General features: G+C 45.5%; 1 protein-coding gene across 1 annotated transcript in view; it reads right to left on the bottom strand.

The window, feature by feature from the left end:
- The window catches only part of LOC309523269 (uncharacterized protein), a gene marked incomplete at its 3' end in the record, with an annotated part of 695,477 nt that extends 676,597 nt beyond the window's left edge, over positions 1 to 18,880 (bottom strand). The window contains exon 1 of the mRNA XM_082207051.1: positions 18,851 to 18,880. The remainder of the gene's footprint in view (positions 1 to 18,850) is intronic.
- Between the last annotated feature and the right edge of the window lie 254 nt (positions 18,881 to 19,134).

Here is a 19,134-nt window from a genome sequence, read left to right as displayed (position 1 = left end):
AGAACGACCAAATCTTTATAGTAGGTTCTTACATCCAAAATATGCTTTGGTATATCCTTAAAGATCTCCACATAAGAATCTTCAATTTCCAAAGTTCTTTGGTAGTGCAAGTTCAAGATTTTATCTCTTTCTTCTTTTGATCTTAAGGTTATCAGACAGTCTCTTACCTTCTTCTTACTTTGTCTGCCGAGTCTGAATGCACTCACAATCTTAAATTCTTCCTTCTCCAAATCCTGTTGCCAAAATTCAGAAAATTCTTTTGTGAGGAAGTCCACCAAATTGTCCTTCTCACTTTCAGGTACTGCTCTAATTCTTAAATTTCTCTCTTTTCTTTGCAATTCAATCATAGACAATGTCAGATCATGATCCTCTAGTTTCTTATGGACTGGTAGTATCTTCTCCTGAGTAGCAGTTGCAATATCCTTGGCCTCCTCTGCAATCTTTCGAGTTGTGGCCGATTCCTCTAGAAGTTTTTCAATAGTCTGTGTATTAGAGTTCACCTTCTTACCCAATTCATTAATACTTGTAGTATACAAATCAATTTTTGCTGAGATTTCAGCCACTTGTTTATTAGTTTCTGCAACCTGTTTAATTGTCTCTGCTCCCTGTCTTGTTAAAAATTCCAAAGATTCATTAATTTTGCCAAGTGCTTTTGCCAATGGATCTTCAGACATAATTTTTGGTTTTGTTTGCAAGGCAGCAGCTGCTTCTTTGCCTCCGGATGTTGAGGCCCTTCTCTGATGTGAAGTGTCAGTCTTGTATTGTCTGCCAGACCTAGTGGTTTTTTCATCTGCCATAACACTCTCATGCAAAGCCAAGGTCAGTCTCACACTTGCAGATTGGTTTTGAAAAGGAAATTTCCAATGGCTTAGCTGCTAGTGGCTTAGTTGTTATTGTTGCAACAAAGTCTCCTCTAGGGGGAGAAACTCCCAACTTCACATTAAAAATTTTTTGAAACAAAATGTCTCCTTTAGAAGTCTCTAATATCCCCTGAAAAGTCACAGTTTCAGTTACCTTCAAAGTTATTCTAAATACAGAACAGTCCAGCGACACTGTATCTTTCACAGAGTTACTTCAAATGTCACTTCAAAAGTTTTACCCTTAGCGTAATGACAGCCCTCTAGTCGGCTTCCCTGTCAAGGCAGTCCGTCCCCAGGGTTTAAGGCAGCGGATATATTTTCATTCTCCTCTTTTCATGCAGGTATATAAAGTACAGCCCCCCCCCCCCTGCTCCTGCAGGCAGAAGGGGAATTGCTTTTTGGGACTTTAGGTTTACTCTTTTTCGAAACACAGCTCTTTCAAAGTTACAGCTTTAAAGTCTCTTTGCTTTGATCTATCTACAGATCGGGAAGGCAGACTTCCTTTTTATACCTTTCCCGTTTCAGTGCCAAATTTCTTCTAGTTTTATTCCAAATCCAGTTGGGTCTTATAGACCTACTCACGGGTAGTTGCTTTAAGTCCAATTTCCAGGAAGAAATCAGTGCTCTCCAATAATGGCGGCACGGCTTCACTCCACGGACCGGGTGACGACTCTCAGCACCGTGCCACTCACCCGCTGCCGTTCCGAAGCCTTTAAAAAGGCTCCTTCACGGTTTTTTGGGGGGCACAATGGTGCCCGCCGAGTCTCCTTGCTCACAGACTTCACCACCTGTGATTTTTAAGGGTCCCCGCTTCGCCGTAGCAGCAGGACCCGAACCCGCGGAGCAGACTCCCTCCGGAGCTCGGAGGGAAATCCGCTATTAATCGCTGGCGCTGACCAGAAGTCCTGACAATATGGTTTTTAAATGCCTTATGTGCTTTTACCTTGCCGTACCATAAGTATGCATGTCACCCAAATATATTATCATACCCTTCAAGGTCCAAAATGTCTGTGTTCTCAAGAAGTAGCCATTCCTTCAGCCAGCAGAAAGCTGCTGACTCATAATAAAGTTTAAAGTCTGGCAGGGCAAACCCCCCTCTGTCTTTAGCATCAGTAAGAATCTTAAATTTTATTCTGGGCTTTTTGCCCTGCCAGACAAATCTGGTTATATCTCTTTGTCACCTCTTGAAACAGTCCATCTTATCAATGATTTGCAATGATTGGAATAAAAATAACATTCTCGGCAATACATTCATCTTAATAACAGCAATACGACCCAGCAAGGAAAGCTTCAAATTCGTCCAGATTTCTAGATCTTTTTTCACCTCTGACCAGCATTTCTCATAGTTGTCTTTAAATAAGTTCACATTCTTAGATGTCATGTTAACCCCCAAGTATTTTACCTTCTTTACTAATGTTAAATCTGTCTCTTTCTGAAACCTCTCTTTCTCTATCGGCGTCAAGTTTTTCTCCAAAACCTTAGTTTTCAGTTTATTCAGTTTAAAACCTGCCACTTGACCAAAATCCTGAATCACTTCCAGGGCCCTCTTAGTACTAGATATCGGCTCCTGTAATGTCAAAACGAGATCATCTGCAAAAGCTTTAAGCTGGACCTGGACACCTTGAATCAATTGGTCCCTTCTAATCATATTTAGCAAAACCTCCAGGACCGAAATGAAAAGCAGTGGGGAAATTGGGCACCCTTGCCGTGTCCCTTTCTCAATTTTAAACTCTTCTGTAACCACATTTTTTACTATCAATTTAGCTTTTTGCTCAGAATATATCGCCCCTATACCATTCTCAAAGTTTTGTCCCACCCCATCCCCTGAAGATTTTTCTTCATAAAACTCCAGGAGATATTGTCAAAGGCCTTCTCCGCATCTATAAAGATCAAAACTGCTTTTGTATTAATGTTCACCTGCAACTTTTCCAAAATGTTAATTATATTCCTCATATTATCCAATAGATGTCTTCCAGGGAGAAAGCCAGCCTGGTCTTTGTGAATCACCTCTGCCAAAACTTTTTTCAATCTTCTAGCCAATATATCTGCAAAGATTTTGTAATCCACATTGAGTAGGGATATGGGGCGGTAATTCTTGAGTTGTGTCTTTTCAGACTCAATCTTTGGTATAAGTGTGATATAAGCTTCTTTCCACGTCTCTGGTGCCTTTCCCCCCTCCATAATTTCATTACAAACCTCCTTTAATGGTTGAATTAAATAGTCTTTCAAAGTTCTGTAGTACTTGGAGGTCAGTCCATCAGGCCCTGGAGATTTGCCCAGTTGCATATTCTGAATGGCGCCTTCCACCTCTTGTTCAGTTATTTTGTAGTTCAATAATATTTTATTTTCTTGAGAAATTTTTTGTAATCCATTAATCTTCAAAAATTGGTCAATTTTCGACTCGAACTGCAGCCCTTGTGTGTAAAGTTGTTTACAATATCTCTGGAAGCAAATCCTGATCTCCTGTGGATTCTGGATATTCTTTCCATCCACTTCAAGATTGGTAACCGTATTTAATTTTTGTCTCTTCTTCAACTGCCATGCTAGCAACTTTCCACATTTGTTATCTGATTTGAAGGTCTTTTGTCTCATCTGTTTAACTTTCCATTCAATGTCCTGATTTATCATTTTCATATATTGTACTTGATATAACTTAATTTCTCTCAGGATCTCTTGTGATTTTGGTTTAGCTCTAAGTTTTTTCTCTCCTTCTCTTATTTTTTTCCAAAATCTTCTCTTTTTTCTCATTTTGAGTTCTCCTTTTTATTGCATTTTGCTGAATCAAGAACCCTCTCATCATGGCTTTACTTGCGTCCCAGATTGTTCTTTTTTCCACTATGGTCTTCAAGTTTATCTCAAAATAGTCTTTTATAGTTTTTTGGGCCTTCTTGATAATTTCTGGATCTCTGAGCAAGGTGTCATTCATCCTCCATCTGAAGGAACCAGTCGATGTTGGTTTCATTTCCATCTTCATAGGGTTATGGTCGGAGCAAGTTTTTGGGCAAATTTCCACTTTTCGAATCTTGGGAGCCATTCCTCTAGTTATCCAGATTTGGTCAATCCTTGTCCAAGTCTTTGGGGCTTCAGAATAAAAAGTCCCCTCTCTACCTAGGGGGTTCTTGGTTCTCCAAATGTCAATTAAGTCCATATTGTCTGTCATTTCAAAAAAGGTCTTCGGTAGTCTTCCGTCTTTTGTCACCACTTGTCTTTCTGACTTATCCATATTTGTCGATACCACTCCATTCATATCTCCCAGCATAATGATGTTAAAGTCCATAAAGCCCAACAGTGTCTCATGCAGTTTCTTGTAAAATTCTGATTTCCCCTCATTTGGTGCGTATATCCCTCCTATCAAGAATTTCTCACCTTGATATTGTATTTCAATAGCCACAAATCTTCCTTGGTCATCCTTAAAAACAAATTTGGGTAATAAACTTTCTTTTGCGTAAATCACCACTCCTCTCTTTTTGACTTTGTCTGGTGAAATGAATTCTTGTCCTAATCTTTTGTTAATTAAAACTTTCCTATGTGTTCTGATCACATGGGTTTCTTGTAAACATATCAAGTCCAATTTTTCCTTTTTCAATAAATGAAAAAAAAAATCCTCTTATCGGGGGAGTTCAAGCCTCAGATATTCCAACTTAATACCTGCAGAGACATTGTGAAGTTATTATGCTTCTCCTCCAACTGCTCCCAATTCTTGTTCTTGGTCTGTTGGTGGTATCACTTCTGGTTTATCCAGTTCCAGTGGTGGCTTTGCCAGGTCCAAAACTCCTGGTTTTAGTTTTGGTTCTTTTCCCTCTGCCTCTTTTTGTAGATCCTCCTCGTGATCCTTCAGTAATCTCATTTTATCCTCCTCTGATCTTATCTTCAGCTTTTTCCCTCTGTAAGTAAACGACAGCCCCTGGGGGAATCCCCACCTGAAGATGATGCTGTTTCTTCTTAGCAAGTTCACCAGGTCTCCGTAGTTGGCTCTGAGGTCCAGTAGATATTTTGGAATATCTTTAAAAATTTCTATTCTTGAATCTTCAATTTCCAACGATTTCTGGTAAAGTAGGCCTAGTATTTTGTCTCTCTCTTCTTTTGATCTGAGTGTAATCAAACAGTCTCTTACCTTGTTCTTCCTACCCCCTTTATTGCCTTTACCAAGTCTAAAGGCTGTCACTATCTTGAAGTCCTTCTCTGAGTCAAGGCCCCAAAATTCTTCAAATTCCTGTGTAAGGAATTCACTCAGTTTACCTTCTTCCAATTCCGGTACCGCCCTGATTCTTAAATTAGCCTGTTTGTCTCTCAATTCAATTAAGGATAGTTGTGCCTTATGGTCTTCTAGTTGTTTATTAATTGGTTGTAATTTTCCTTCTACTGCCAGCACCTTCTCTTTAGCTTCGTCGGCAATTTTCCTTGTCAATTTAGATTCCTGCAAAAGGCGGTCGATCACTTGAGTATTGGAGCTAATAGTTGTGGAGTTTAAATCAATTTTGGTTGACAGTTTTTCCAAAGCTCCAAATATTTTATCTAAGGATGCATTTAGTGTCTCTTCAGGGCCTATATTTTTTGCACCGGACTGCCCAGTGTCTTCCTTTTCAGGAGGTGCTACTACAGAATGTCTTCGTTGCTGATATCTGGTTTTTGGCCTTGTAGGCTGGGGTTTTTCCTGATCCATTACTTTGTTTTTGAACCTCAAGGTCACTCGCACAGTTCAAGCCTCTTTTCTGATGGGAAATTTTTTCCAGCCAGCTGTAATGGAAAACCCCCAGCTATGTCCCAGGCCTCCTCTAGGGGAGCGCCTCAGCAACAATGTTACTTTCCAAGCAACTTTTCCAAAGGCAATCTTGCCTTTTTAACTTTCACTTTCCAGTAAAGGCAACAATTCAATATAAGGCAACAGTTTCCAACTCACATGCAGCGTATTCACAAACAGTTACAAGTGTTCATAAATGGTGCAACACTTTCTTATTGTCTCTGGCAGACCAATAGCAGGGATTAGGCAGTGGTCTTTCCCTCACTTCTTCCTCTAGTCCGAAAATTCCTTCCCCCCCCTCACTTTAAGAGGGGGTTCTTGTGTCTGACAATGAAATTTAAAGTCGTTTCCACTTCTCCAGCTCTAGCTTCAAAAGTCTTTGCTTTGATCTTATCTACAACAGCGGAAGACGGACTTCCTTTTTATATCTTCCCGCTTCAGAATCAAATTCAAGTTCACTGCGTCGATCAAAGGCAAAGCAACCCTTTGAACTCCCGATTTTTAAAAGTCTTACTCACGGGTTGTAATTTTGAAAGCCGAAATTTCAAAGGAAAAAGGTCAGCGCTCTCCGGCAACAGCTGCGCGGCTTTGCTCCACAGAAGTAGCGATTGACACTCAGTGCCGCGCCACCCCCATTCCGCTCCGGAACCCCTCGCGGGGTCCCTTTACCAGTTCGGAGGGCGCTTCTGGCACCCGCCAAGTCCCACGGCCGCAGGCTTCCTCCGCCTGCGGTTTTTGAAAGGGTCTCCGCTGCACCGTAGCGGACAGACCCGATTCCTGCGGAGCTTCCCCCTCCGAGATCAGAAGGAGACCGCCATTGCCGTTGGCGCCGCCTCCGGAAGTCTCCAGCACCAACACTTTGAATTGTGCTCAGAAACTTGCTGGGAGCCAATGTAGGTCTTTCAAGACCGATGTTATATGGTCTCGGCGGGCGCTCCCAGTCACCAGTCTGGCTGCCGCATTCTGGATTAGTTGTAGTTTCTGGCTCACCTTCAAAGGTAGCCCCACGTAGAGCGCATTGCAGTAGTCCAAGCGGGAGATAACCAGAGCATGCACCACTCTCGTGAGATAGTCTGTGGGTAGATAGGGTCTCAGTCTGCGTACCAGATGGAGCTGGTAAACAGCTGCCCTGGACACGGATTTGACCTGTGCCTCCATGGACAGCTGTGAGTTCAAAATGACTCCCAGGCTGCGCACCTGGTCCTTCAGGGGCACAGTTACCCCGTTCAGGAAAAGGGAATCCTCCACACCTGCCCGCCTCCTGTCCCCCCAAAACAGTACTTCTGTCTTGTCAGGATTCAGTTTCAATCTGTTAGTCGCCATCCATCCTCCAACTGCCTCCAGACACTCACACAGGACCGTCACTGCCTTCACTGGTTCTGATTTGAAGGAGAGGTAGAGCTGGGTATCATCCGCATACTGATGAATACCCAGCCTAAACAGAAACAGAATTTGAAGTGGCAGTCTTTTCTGGCAGTGCCAAATGAAGCTACTGACCCATTTCTAAGTCCTCAAATCCACAATTTCTCTGAATAACTGAAAAACCCAGTGGTGCAGGACCTCCTAGCATGCCATCTGCTGGGGAACATTTCCTAGCACTTGGCTGGGAGCTGCTGCAGCGCTATAGTCAGGAAAGGCTTTCTGTATATCGGTAAGTCCCAACAGTTGAATAGGAACCTTCAAAAACAATGTATGTATTTGTATCTCAGATGTTTTAAGCTATTTCACATGTCCACCAAGCACGAGAAAATGTCCCTTCATCTTCTTGGCATTTCCAACAAACATTTGGTATGTTTTCATGTATTCTAAATAACTTCTCGGGAGTTAGATACCAACAATACTTAAATATATATATATATTTAAAAGTCTATTTTAAGTCATAACTCAATGTATATTTTAACTCTTTAGTCCACATATGTTACCACTATTCCAACTGTACAATATAAGCAAAAAAAGAGAAAATCTTGCCCCTTTAATCATGCACTTTTTAATCTGTTCCTCTTCCATTTAGGATTTCAACAAAAGTTTGTACATTTTTGATATCACATGATGTGCACAATTGTATCTCAAAACCCGTCTTCCACTCTTCCATACCCCAAGTCTTCATTTCCAACTAGAATCTCTAAATCAATCAATCATTTATTTATTTATTTATTTGTATGTATGTTGCCTTTCCATATTTCAAACCATGTGCAAGGCAGCTTACAAAAAAATAAAATATTAGACAACTGCAAATATAACAAAACTAGTCGTAAACAATGAACAAAATATCAAAAAGTACACAACGAAATTGGAAAAAAAATCCACATAAATAATAAGATTCTACATAAATCATATAATCCAAACTAAAGAGAAAAAAAATGAACATCAGCAACAGCACCCCCCCCCCGAAAAAATATTACATAACTGGTTGCCTGCCTCTGGCTGGCTGGCGGCTTGGCACCAAAACACAAAGAAACAGCCCCACGCAACCTCACACCCAAAGATTTCTGCCCATGCTTCAGACATGCAGCCCTAAGAGCAGCTCTGACTCCCACTCTAGGCCCCTCTGCCCCAGTCTTCCTCCTGATGTAGGCTACAGGATCTGGGAAGTCTGATCCAGCTTTGAGGTGTGGTTCCATATGGCCGTTAGTACTGTTGTGCTTTTGCCAGAGAGCCACGTGGTAAGGAAGATCTCCAAGCACGCTTCCTAGGGGGTCCTCTTTAATCCCCAAATGTGCCCACAAAGGCATGAGCCAGCACCCTCATGCCACAGCTGCCTCTGGAGTGACCCACCCTCTGGTAAGAGGCATGCCTCACAGCTGAGTGCCTGGTTGTTTGTGTAGGGCGGAGGCTGGGAATCTTGTGGGCTCCCAGATATTGCCAGAGCCAATGGCCTTCTGCCTCAGCCAGCATGGCCGACAGTCAGGGGTGATGGAATCCAACAACATCTGGAGGGCCACCGAATTCCCCATCCCTGGTCTAGTGAATTTGAGGTTCTTGGTTTCTCTCCCTCTGCCCCCTTTTGCCTGGAAAAGCACTTTGGCAGATTCCTTTGGAGGATTTGGGTGTGACAAGCTGTAGCAGAAAAATTGATGCTTTTGAATTATGGTGCTGGAGGAGACTCTTAATAGTCCCATGGACTGCAAGAAGATCAAACCTATCCATTCTTAAGGAAATCAGCCCTGAGTGCTCACTGGATAGTGTTCTCGAAGCTACCAGCATGAGTTTGACCATACTGCGGGAGGCAGTGGAAGACAGAAGTGCCTGGCGTGCTCTGGTCCATGGGGTCACACAGAGTCGGACACGACTAAACAACTAAACAACAACAACAAAGCTGTAGCAGTGCACTGAATAAAACAACTTTGAGAAGCTGAAACACCAGGCTGTTTTCTTTTCTAATAAAAATATACACTGTGCAGTTCACAGGCAGGAAACACAATGTTGATATTGTCCAGGAAATGGGTTTTCAGTTGGAGGGCATGGGTTGCGTGAGAGCATGTTGTGTGGGATAACCAGTCTCATATAACCAACATGCTTCAGTCTAACTAGTGCATGAAGGGGTTAACATCATAGAGTACGGTAAGCTGTCCTGCCATCTTAGCCATGCCTCTTCCCCTTACCTTGGGAGGAAATAGGTAGTCAAGGCTATTGTCCCCTCACCCCTGGTGTACCTGAGAAACTCAGCTTGCAGAGAGAGTTGAGCTAGTTGCTCCAGCTCAACCACATGGCTCTCACCAGCCACTCTGGAGCTCCTATACCAATAATCTTTTGGATGGATTTAGAGAACTAGGAGAAGATACTTTATTTTGCCATTATCCTTACTCTTTCTCATTTGTGTGAGAATGCAAATGATCTGTTTTCAGCAGAGTTAAACCTCACCATCTGTGTTCAGCTGGGAAAGTGCATGATGATCTAAACGTTTGTACTGGCCAACATCTTGCAATGTCCTTCATCCCAGTTCCAGAACCCTTCCTGCTGCATCGTGGAAGATCTCTCATGAGATCCTCAGCAATGAACATCCAAAGAGTCTTCTGGATCAGGCCAGTGGCCCGTTCAGTCCAGCATTCAGTCCAGCATCCTGTTCACCCAGAGGCCAACCCACAAGGAGGATTCGCACACAAGACCGCTCTCTCCTCCTGTGGTTTCTAGCAACTAGGATGCAGAGGCACCACTGCCTCCAACAATGGAGGCAGAGCCTAGTCATGATATCGAGAGCCGTCAGCAATCCTCTCCTCTAGCCATTCGCCTAGGTTCCTGCTGTTATTTGTCCACTGGACTTTCCTTTATTCTGGCCTAAAAGCCCTGAAGGAGAACCTAGGAGACCGTCTTGCTGAAGCAGAAAGAGAGTCCCAATGGGTGGCAATGCATTTCCACAGCTCCAGCATCACAGGGCAGTACTGGCTGAGGCTTCTGGGAATTGGACTCCTGACTGGCTGTGTGGTGTAGTGGGTAGAGTGTTGGGCTGGGACCTAGAAGGCCAGGGTTCAAATCCCCACACAACCATGAAGCTGTCTGGGTGAGCTTGGGCCAGTTCCTGCCTCTCAGCCTAACCTGCCTCACAGGGTTGTTGTGAGCATAAAATGAGGAGGGGGAAGACCCTTGAGCTCCATGGAGGAACGGTGGGAAAATAATGCTTGACCTCCACCAGGGTTGCTAACATGAATAAAAAAATGGGGGGGGGAGGTAAGCCCCTCCCTGCATAATCAGTCACACACACCAATTGTAGGGCAATGCCCACACACTTTGGCTTGGGAGCCCCCTTCGGAGTGAAGTCTAGCCATTGGAGATGATGTAATTGTTGGATAAAAGCAGCAATGCAAAAGCCAGCTGCAAGTGGCTGGAAAGCAAAACAGGATGTTGATGTGTGGAACTGTACTGTTGGGAAAAAGGGGGAGTCTATTCTCTGTACTGAGCACCGGATGTTAGCTCAGAGTGTCATCTGACCTGTACTGGAAGTACAGGGGCGGAGTTGTGACTCTTCGGCTGGAGTCTGGAGGGTGCAGTCACGTTTCTATGTACTGCTGAAATGACAGGAATAAAAGACATGTAAATAGACTCCTGTCTGTCTCTTTCCCCTCCCTGGGGGAATGCAGTGAGGGAGAGAAGTCCAGAGGGTGTGTTCTTCTCACGTCTGACGAGGAGAATCGCCGATTTACGACCTTGCCTGCCGGGAGACGCAGATGGGAAGGTCAACAAGTATCTCACTCGGTTTGCCCGGGGGAGGCCAGTTACCTCTGACTGTGAGCTGATATACTGACATATGGCAGCATTCGGATGGTTTCGATCCATCGAACATCTGCATGAGAGGCTGGTGAAGTGTCCTCCTCTGCTCCAAGGGAGAAAATAGCGTCTGAGAGCAGCCAGAAGCTGAACAGACGGCTGGACACCGAGAGGAAAGGTGTTTTCCAAGCAACGGAGCTCAAGGTATGCTGCATTTCGGGCTAAAAGTGTGATTTATTCTCTGGTTCACGGGAGCTGCGTTTGGGAAAAACAACAGCTCCGGAAGGAGAGGCCTGCAGCTCAGAGGCTCAGCCTGCATTCCACGAATTCTTGTGGTTGAGATAAGCTTTCCTGTATGCACAGTTGCTAGGCAACGCCCGTCAGAGACGTGGAAATTTACTGACTGCGCAGATGGCTCTGAGAGAGGGCCTGGGACGTGAAAGTTGTTTTGGCTAACTTCGATACTGTGCAAGGACTGAGAAACAGCTTGCATTTTGCCTGCCTGGAAAGGCAGTAAACAACCCAGCATAGGCTATTGGAGTTTTAGCAAGGCTGGAAAGTGAGAAAGAGGCTTGGCTTCAAGATGGATGCCAAAAAGGGGGGAGGCCTGCCTTACCCACCTCCCTTAAATAATGACAATTATTCATCTTGGTCTGTAAAGATGAAGGCCCTGCTGCAGAATCAGAGACTTTTTGAGGTAATTGAAAACCCCATCCCTGCAGCACCAACCAGAGGTTGGGAATCACAGAACGTGAGGGCCAGGACTGCTATAATTTTGTGTGTCTCAGATGAGCAGCTGGTGCATATTCAGCATTTAGAATATGCGAAAGAGGTTTGGGATACGCTACGTAGAACACATCAGAGAGATGCTGGTTCTTCAGCGTTGCTGTATTTTGAGAAATTGACCAATCTGAGACTAGCGCCTGATGGAGATGTCCAAGCGCACCTGACAGAGATGAAGTTTCTGCGTCAACAGATGGTGGAACGCAATTTCTGTCTACAGGAAGAAGTGTTTTGCTTCATGATGATAAACAGCCTTAATAAGACTTACAAGGTTGTTGGCAGTCAGCTTGGTTCCCTACCTGCGGCAGACCTGACTTCGGAGAGAGTGTGTGCCGTCGTTCTGAATGAACACGACCGACTTGCTGCACTGGAAGTGAAGGACAGGGGGAGGGAGTTCTAATCCCCCCGCTGCTGGTGCTACTGGAGAGCATGCTGTAGCATTGAGCACTGTCCGATGTTACAATTGTGGACAGACTGGGCATCTACAGCGAAACTGTAGGAAGCCACGCCAGTCAAAAGGAGCGAAGAGCAGCTCTGCGAAGCCTGAGGCATCAGGCAAAAGCCGTACCAAGTGCCAGGTGAAACCTGCAAAGGCTATGATGGCGAAAGGAACCACGCCAGATGTTGGGAACGCGTTCATAATCGACACGGGTTGCACAAAACACATGTGCCCACACAGAGAATTGTTTTCAACGTTGAAGAAGCAAAGCTTCGCTGTGAAACAGGCCAACGGTCAGGAGCTGAAAGCGACCGGGATTGGGACTGTGTATCTTGAGAGTCTGAACTTGACTATAAACAATGTTTACCTGGTTCCAGAACTGAGATTTAATCTGCTGAGTGTGTCGCAGATTGCAAAGAAAGGACTGAAACTGTCCTATGATGCTAAAAGCTGCAAGATCTACAAAGATGGAGAACTGTATCTTACTGCCAGAGAGAAAGATGGACTGTATTTGTTGACTTTTGATCAAAGTGATTACATGAAATGTAATTCTTCTGATTCTAACGTAATCTCTCTTGCAGGTGTGACCAAGGACGCCAGGAAGGTGACCAAGAAGGTCGACAGAGCATTTGAGCGGGTGTATGCTGATGTGATTGGTCCTCTAGAACCATCTAGGGGCGGTGCAAGATTTTACCTTGTGTGTGTGGATTGTTTCACTAATTATTCTTGGGTTTTTGTGATGGAGAAACCGCAAGAAACCTTAGAAAGGTTTCAGGAGTTTTGTGACAAGGTTACAAATATGCATGATGCTAACATTGACTGTCTCTTCACAGATGAGAAGCCAATTTTTCTGTTACAGAAGTTTCAGAAGTTCCTGGATGGAAAAGGGATAGACCACAAAGTTGCTGTTTCAGCCGAAGCGTGGAACAGGGGGGTCTGTGTGAGGGTGAACAAAGAATTGCAAAAGGGGATGTATGTGCAATTGCTGAGTTCATATTTGCCACATGAATATTGGGCGGAGTCGCTACTGTCTTATCTTCACGTGTGGGTGAGAAAAGTCTCAAAAGAGTTGGGAGGTTCTCCTTTTGAGAAGCTGTTCCATAGAAAACCTTCTGTTGCCTATTTCAAGGTTTTCGGGTCTCATGTGAGAACAGAAGCTCCAGGTGGAGTAAAGAATGCCAGAGGCATTTTTGTGGGTTATGAAAAGGGTCTCTACAGAGTAATTTTGTCTGAATCTGGTCAGGTGATTCTCACAAAGTTTCTGGAGAGTGCTCCTGAACAGGAGCAGGTTATAGTACACACATTTCCCACAGGTGACAATTCAGATGATGATGATGATTTTTCTGATTACACAGATTACAGTGGTAATGATGATGATAGTGATAGCTCAGAGAGTTCAGTTGTAACAGTCATTGAGAGGAAATCTCACACAATGGATAGACCTTCACAAATGAAGGAAGAACCACTGTTTGCCATTGCTACTGGTTCTCAACAAAGTCCAGAGGTTGAACCAGTGAGCAGAGAGGATCAGCACCTCATACGCAGGTCTGAGAGAGTTACAAAGGGTGTACCACCAAAGAGGTACTCAAAAGAGTTTGCTAACTTAGCTGTTGCGTGTGTTGCTATTGTTAACAACTCGAAACAGGTTGAAGCAGTGTCTAAGTCAGAGACAAAGACACAACAGAGAGCTGCTAGCCAAGGTAATGCAGAAGCACTCATTCCTTGGAAGCCAGACAACCAGAGAGGTACACTGGTGAAACCAGTGGTGGGGAGTTCCAAGGGTGGAACTGAAACAACAGGGGACTGTTATGTGTATAACAACTGTTTGTTTTCTTCTCTGGATCATGTTTTGCCTATTGATGCTTTTGGGGGAGATTGCTGGATAAAAGCAGCAATGCAAAAGCCAGCTGAAGGTGGCTGGAAAGCAAAACAGGATGTTGATGTGTGGAACTGTACTGTTGGGAAAAAGGGGGAGTCTATTCTCTGTACTGAGCACCGGATGTTAGCTCAGAGTGTCATCTGACCTGTACTGAAGTACAGGGGCGGAGTTGTGACTCTTCGGCTGGAGTCTGGAGGGTGCAGTCACGTTTCTATGTACTGCTGAAATGACAGGAATAAAAGACATGTAAATAGACTCCTGTCTGTCTCTTTCCCCTCCCTGGGGGAATGCAGTGAGGGAGAGAAGTCCAGAGGGTGTGTTCTTCTCACGTCTGACGAGGAGAATCGCCGATTTACGACCTTGCCTGCCAGGAGACGCAGACGGGAAGGTCAACAAGTATCTCACTCGGTTTGCCCGGGGGAGGCCAGTTACCTCTGACTGTGAGCTGAGATACTGACAGTAATAAACACATCAATCTCCTGTTCCACACACTGGCTGACTAGATAGATGCCTCTGGGAAGCCCACAAGCCAGGCAGGAAAGCAACCTCCCCACATGCCGCTTCTCCCCAACAGCTCATCTCCAGTGGCATTCTTTGTCTTGGAGCAACAATTTTACACGGAGGTCCTAACAGCATGGAACTGGGCCAGGCCCACAAGAGGTCGGAGGGGAGATGGGGGCAGTTCCAGGGCTGTTGGGAAGCTGGCGTCTGCTTCCTGGGTCAGGAAGGAGTTGCACTGGAGCTCAGTGCTATGACGGGAAGCAGCTCAGAATTGAGGGATACTGTTACTTCCCCTGATCCAAACGCTAGACTTCTGTGGAGAAAATCTAGAATTGCATTAGCGCTTCTGCTGCTGCTCCACGATGAGGACTCAGGTTAAGCTTGAGGCCCAAGAAGACCCCTAGATCTTTTTCACATGCGCTGCTGTCAAACCAGGTGTCCCCATCCTATATTTGTGCATCTATCTTCTTATTCCTGCCTAAGTGTAGAAGCTTTGGAAATTCATTCTGCAGCATGAGCTACCCTTCCCAGGTTGGTGTCATGGTGAAATGTGACTTCCAGGGATGGAGAGAGTGTGCAGGCTTTGCTGATGCTTGGTCATTTGTGATATACAGCTAGCACAGGTGAGGGGTCTTTTGAGACACCTGTGGAGGAGATGCAGATGTGGCGCTGCAGGTATTTCAAGCATCTTCTGCACTTGAGGGATCGCCTTACGCCTTGTGCGCCTACTCAACCAATTCAACCTGCACAAGTAGGACTGTTCTAGCTGCCACGTAAGACTCATTTCACACTTGCAAGAAATCTCCATTTTAGTGGAACAGCGCTAACACTTTGGAACTCCCTGCCTAGGGACCCCAGGCAGCTGCCTTCACTGTACTCTCCCCCACACCTCCGTAAAGCCTTCAGGTTTAGGGGCCTTTGGAAGACATGTGGAAGGCTGCAGGGTGTGGAAAGCCTTTTGCTTACTGCTGAGTTTAATTGTCATGGCAATATTTTGAAATGTGTGCCTGTATTTCACTGGATCATCAAACATTTCCATGAGGAGGTTTTGTAAACTTGCTTTAAGTTTTTTTGACAATCAAGTGGGGTAGAAATGATATAGGATGAATTAAGTTACATTAAATTGAAATGAACTCTGTTGAAATTGAATCCAAAGTGGTGAAGGTCTAACTCTCTGCTTGCTATTCCTGTACAACATCTTTCTTGTGCTTCTGCCTGATTTTGTTTTGTCTGGAAACTGAGTGAGATAAAAACTTCTCATGCTACAGCACCCGCCCACCTGCAGATGTTCAGGACCTCAAGGACGCTAACCCTTTCTCCAAGTTCTTTTTAAAAAATCAATTTTTATTAAAAGATTTCAACGTAATATACAATGCATGTCTCTGCTGTGCCTCATTCTGAAGGAAATGGGAATCCTGGGAAAGTGCCTGGAAGCCCTGGAACCTCGTGTGTGTGCATATGTGCTTGTGCGTAGGAAATACAAATGTGGGTCTACTTCTGGGTGTTCAGGAGGAAGAAAATGCAGAGAGCTCATTTCCCACAGTCTCTCCAAGTAGAGCTGACCATTAGATTAAAACATTGCACCCTCTGCCACAGCCACAGGTGTCAAGATGAAGCAGAGCTGTGTATCAGCAACATATTGCTGACAATGTACTCCAAAACTCTGGATGACCCCATTCCAGCAATGACTAGGGTTGCCTAGACTCACACGTGTGTGTGTAACATAGAAGTTCAGGGGACAAAGTGTGTGCAGTATGCTACTTGTGAGGTGCTCAGAAGGAAGAATATGCAGAAAGATCATTCCAGGCGACCTGTTTCTTGAGCATTCATCCTGATTTGTTTGTGGGGTGGTGATACTACATGCAGTCAAGCTTTCCAGGGCATTTATCTATCACTTTTCTTCTTGCAAAAAGCCCAGCTGGGGGGACCTGTCGTGTGACCTAGGAACCCAAACAAAGAAAAGGAACAAACTACCCAGAGACTGCTTCCGATTGCCCTTGTTCTCCACCTCCCTCTATACTAATCAGCCGCAAACAAGAGTTCAGATTTGAAAGCCTTGTTATCACCTCATTCCCTACAATTAGCCAGCTACTCTGGCAGATGACATCAGTTCCTTCCCGCTCCCAATATTCCTGCTCCTAACCTGGTTAGCCATAGCCCGGAAGCTGAATCTCAGGGGAACGCCTTTGGGCTGGGAAGGGTTCATCTTTTCTGGGCCTCTTCTCCCCCTCAGGAAGGGGTGCTTGGCTCCTGGCCTGTGACATGCGCTCAAAATGTAAAGATGCCTTCTTTCCAGGGAGCCAAGGAGTCCTTGCCCTCCTGGTGCTCTCCTACCTCTCTTCCTCAGCGGCAGCAGCGGGGCAAGGTCGGGGCTCCCCTCTTTTTTCTCCTTTCTCTTTCTCTCTCTTCCTTCTCCTTCTCCCTGGGTTGGCTCCGGGGTTTTTACTGGCCCTGGAGCGCCGCTGGGCAGTCGGCCACATGGGGGGGGGGTGTCAGCGGTTCCACCAGTTGATGCGCCGGGCATCCCTGGTTCCCCCTCGACAGGACTCTGTTGTAGACCGCCCCTTCTGTGATGTATTTATGATGTATGGATGGGTGGTCTTGGGCTCCAGGGTGGGCAATTTCAAATGTCTATATAAGGACTTGGTTCGGGGTCTCCTCCTCCCTCCTGCGTGGGGGGGGGTGAGCACCCTGTTGCAACAGTTAATAAAGATCTGGCTTACTAGCTGCTTTGCTTCTCAATATTCTCTGGTTGGCCTCCGTTATTTTCTCCTACCGATAGAGAAGCTACAAAAGGACTCTATATGGGCTCTGAGGTACCCCATAAGGGAAAAGGAGCCATTTTTTCCTTATAACACTGGCCCCCAGTCCCCACCCCCTTGCAGCTGACCCCTTGCTGCTATCTGCTTTGCAGGGTATTGAGGAAGCATCCTGCTAGCCAAAGGAGACATGTACTTAGTTGTGTATGTGCAATTCACATTTGTAGTGTTCTAAATATGTACAGCTCACTGGAAGGACAGATCCTGAAGCTGAGACTCCAATACTTTGGCCACCTCATGAGAAGAGAAGACTCCCTGGAAAAGGCCCTGATGTTGGGAAAGATGGAGGGCACAAGGAGAAGGGGACGGCAGAGAACGAGATGGTTGGATAGTGTTCTCGAAGCTACCAGGATGAGTTTGACTAAACCGCGGGAGGCAGTGGAAGACAGGAGGGCCTGGCGTGCTCTGGTCCAGGGGGTCATGAAGAGTCGGACACGACTAAACGACTAAACAACAACAACAATTAATACCATGGCTACTTTGGATCTGAGAATTAAGAAGATAACCTGCCAAGAAGAATACACAGCTATTTCTCCCCCTCAAGGTACCTTGTATTCCTTGACAGCCTCTTCAAGGGGAATCACTTCGTGGTGTTTGTGCTTCTTGGATCTGCCCCAAACCACACAGATGGGGGCTTCATCCTCCTTGCAAAAGAGTTTCAGGGGCTCCTGGTGCTTCTCACAGACTCCTCCTTTCCCTCCTTCCTCCTTTCCCTCCTGAAGACTGAGATTCTTGGCTACTTCGACAAAGGTAGCCAATTGCCGATTGCGGACGAGGCTCCTTCTCTGGACTCCAACTCGGCCTTGAGGACAGGAAGCCAGCCTCCTTTTTGCCCCGCTGCACTGGATCAGGCCGGACCGGCAGAAGTTGTGCCCACACTCTGAGATGCTCCCTGTGTCATAAGAGAGTCAGGGTCAGAGAGGGGAATAAAGGAGAAGGACCCTACCAATATCAAATAGATCGTATTTGCCTTGGGGAATGGATCCTTTTTCGCTGTATCGAATTGTATCGTTTTTGCTGTATCTTTCTCATTGACTTTAAGAATGGATCTGGGACGCGGCGCGAACAACAATGGCGGTCTCCTTCCTTCTGTGAAGGGGAAGCTCCACAGAAACGGGTCGTCCGCTACGGCGAAGCGGAGACCCTCTTTGAAAAACCGCAGGCAGCGGAAGCCTGTGGCCGTGGGACTCAGCGGGCACCATCAGCGCCCCCCGAAATCGTAAAGGGACCTTGTAAGGGGTTCCGGAGCGTGACGGGGTTGGCACGGTGCTGTGAGTCGATTGCTCTTTCTGTGGGGTGAAGCCGCGAAGCTGCTGTCGGTGAGCGCTGACCTTTTTCCTGGGATTATTCGGCTAAGAAACGACTACCCGTGAGTAGGGGAAGTTTAATGAACCAGCGATTAATTGAAAAATAGACTTTGAATTTGGCACCGAAGCGGGAGGCGCAACCAGGAAGTCCGCCTCCCGGCTCTGTTTAAAGTTATAAAGCAACGACGTTTAAGTCTAATGCTTTGGAGACTGTGATTTCAAAGATTTAAATTCCAACATTAAACAGAAGATTCCCTGCCAGGTAAATTGAGGGGGAAAGGGACAAATTCGATCTTCGCCTCTCCTTTTGTGGATTTACAAAACGTCTGAACTCCAGGCAATCGGACTGCCAAGTTGTTAGAACGGTCTTGAATCATTACATTGTAAATCGCACCTTTTGGAGACATTGTAACTTTATTAGGACTAACTCTGCAAAAGTTAAAGGCTTTGGAAGGTTCTCTGGAGATTTGCTACTGTGTAAATTGTTTAAGGGACACTTTGAAAATTGAGGAAGACTTTATAAATTGAGATGTTAAAGATAAATATAGTGTCCTTCTAGTGGAGTATTGAAACTGTGCAGCCACTGGGGGAATTTTCCATCTC

The sequence above is a fragment of the Podarcis vaucheri genome, assembly GCF_965113315.1.
Source record: "Podarcis vaucheri genome assembly, chromosome: W".
Lineage (NCBI taxonomy): Eukaryota > Metazoa > Chordata > Lepidosauria > Squamata > Lacertidae > Podarcis > Podarcis vaucheri.
The sequence above is the reverse complement of the archived record's forward strand: the minus strand, read 5'-3'. Positions and strand labels throughout refer to the sequence as shown.